Source organism: Rhagoletis pomonella, unplaced genomic scaffold (assembly GCF_013731165.1).
Source record: "Rhagoletis pomonella isolate Grant_MI unplaced genomic scaffold, Rhpom_1.0 Rhpom_scaffold_00013, whole genome shotgun sequence".
Lineage (NCBI taxonomy): Eukaryota > Metazoa > Arthropoda > Insecta > Diptera > Tephritidae > Rhagoletis > Rhagoletis pomonella.
In genome coordinates, this window is record NW_023458567.1 from 22863328 (window position 1) to 22866383 (window position 3056).

Below are 3056 nucleotides of genomic sequence, written 5' to 3' on the forward strand. Positions count from 1 at the left end.
ATTTTTAATTAAAAATCGCGCGATTTTTTATTAAAAATTTTCGCCTGTGCCGCTTTATATTCTAAAAATCGATACTTCCATAAATAATGAAAATTTTTAATTAAAAATCGCGCGATTTTTTATTACAAATTTTCGCCTGCGGCGCTTTATATTCTAAAAATCGATACTTCCATAAATAATGAAAATTTTTAATTAAAAATCGCGCGATTTTTTATTAAAAATTTTCGCCTGTGCCGCTTTATATTCTAAAAATCGATACTTCCATAAATAATGAAAATTTTTAATTAAAAATCGCGCGATTTTTTATTACAAATTTTCGCCTGCGGCGCTTTATATTCTAAAAATCGATACTTCCATAAATAATGAACATTTTTAATTAAAAATCGCGCGATTTTTTATTAAAAATTTTCGCCTGCGGCGCTTTATATTCTAAAACTCGATACTTCGATAAATTATGCAACTTTTTAATCAAAAATCGACCAATAAATAATTAAATTTTTTTATTAAATATCGCGCGATCATTATCTGCATTTTTTTATTGCTTCCGTTTTGTGTTTTTGAGGAATTTTTTCATATGTATGGCAGCACTGACATTTCCCTTCAATTGGTGTACAAAGCAAAAGGTGAGGTTAAATTCGGTATTTTTTGCAACTTTAAATGCTAATTACTTTAAAACTATAAGCCTCCGGAGGGTGGGGTCTTCAGATTTAAAATCTGAAAAAGCTCTTCTATACTCCCTAATATTTTTTTTTTTTTCAAAGCCTGGATCCGTTTTGGAAAATTTTCCCACATAAAACTCAATACAAACTACATGCATGTATGTACATTAGACTGCATCATCAAAAAAAGTTGCGGTTTTACCGCCGGGATTACAAAATTATATTTGAAGACGTCCACCAAAATATTTCGGAAAAATATTAAGATTTACGTGAGATGGACCGATTTGAAAACACCTCCAGAAACGGAGAACTTTTTGAAAACAAACCCCTCAGATGACAAAACAATTTAAGCTTAAAAAATCTGCATAAAAATATTTACAAACTCTTTCCACGGAGTCATAATAATGAGATTTTTGATGCTGTTTTTTACATTTTTCCATGATTGGTTTAAGAAAAACTTGAATAACTGGACCAAAGCTATTCCGATTTAGACTTATGAATCCGTGGAAAGGTATTTTCCTACTATTTTTATTTCTGTGCAAAGAACCATTAAGGCACTCCTTAACGACACTACAGCAAAATGCTATGTAAAATAAACCTATTTTCGCGATTTGGCGAACTCAAAATTGATTTTGGACCCATGTTTTTTTTAGCAAATTTGCTTAGAAACACACGTAGAATCCTCCAATGCTAAATATACGCCTATAGTCGAAAAAACCTCCCATGCAAACATATATACACAAAAATTCTCAGAATGAAAAGCGAAGTCGATTAAGCCCGTCCGCCCGTCCGTCCGTCCTTGTACACGATAACTCTTGCGAATTTGGCATTTTGGTCGCCCTTGATCCAGGACAGGTATTGAAAATGTGCGTAGTCGGGCGGTATTTTAGAAAACTTAAAAATTCAACATTCTTGTAAACACTGAATCCAAATTAATGAAAATTGGAACGCGAAATAAAGTTTTTAGATAAAATAAGTTAGGAAATTTTGGGAAAATGGGCGAGTCGGCTCCGCCCATTTATAATGAAATGCTGTATTTCAGTAGTTGCTTCACCCACCCCCCACAAAACCGATACAAACATGGTTTAGAGTCTAACTGTTAAATTGTTTTTCTTTGAAGGCCCATATCTCGATTTTGGGGGCTAACTTCGGAAAGTGGAGAAACTAATTTTTAAATTATAACTCAATCTCTTTAAAAAAATTTGTTTTGCCCAATACCCAGCCAAGTGCTGTAAAGTGTTATTGCCCTTGATACAAAAAAAAAACACGTTGAACAGAGGTTTTTTAAAATGCGGGTTGCACCGCCCACTTATGACTACATTTTAGAGATGCCAGATCGAAATAAAAAAAATCGATGCAGTAAGAAATCGTAAAAAAGTAAATCGATCTGCCAAGATCAATTAATATAATTTGCCAAAAACGCCTTTTACTTAATTTTCTTAAAGAAACTAAATACGACCTTTTATCCCACACTGAAATTACAAACATTATTGTTAGAATATTTTAAAACAAGCATTGCTATAACGGTTTCTTATCTAGATTTATCCAAAAGCTATCAGGTAAAATAAATTTATCAGGTTTTTCTATATTAAGAAAACAATATGAACATTCAACAGAAACTGCATAAATTTTTAGTCTTGCTTACATAGGATAATGGTAAATTTTTTTTCGATTTTCTTTTATCACAAAAGAAAAAAAAATGTTTTATTTCAAATTAATCGCTAATTTAAAAAATATATTATACATTAATATGCTAACTCAATCTATACAGATTTTTTTTTGGCAATACGGATTTAATTTTTTTTTTGATTTCATATTCAACAATTTCTTATTACGCTAAAAATGGCAAAAACTATTTTTTTTTGTAATTTAAGTTTGCAGTTTTGTAGCGCATTTTCCTCCATACAATGTATGCTCGACAAAATTTTCATATAGATGAAATGCCTAGCACCGGCAAAAATAAAATAAAAAAGTGCCAAGAATCAACGATATTTTGCAGCCACTTGAAGCTTGCACTTTATTATACATAAATTGAATGCGCTACAGTGCCGGATTTAGGATCTATGGCCCCTAGGCTCTTTCCGTTGTGCGGGCCCCCTGTGAGTACTAAGAAAAACTGCGGCCACTGGTTTAGTTGTTTACAATTGTAAATATAATTATGTTATTATTAGTTAAAAGGAAAAAACATATACTGATATTTTTTAATTTAATTTAGTTTAAAAAAACTTATTGCCTAAAGGCCAAAAGCATAAAACTAATACCTCCTCGTTAGGTGATCTTTCGATTACTCTTTCGAAAGACAGTTGCCAGAATTGACCTGTTATATTGATTTGACACTACCTTATTTGGTAATTTTACTTCCTTTGTATAAGATAGCCAAATGATAGAAGATGAAGC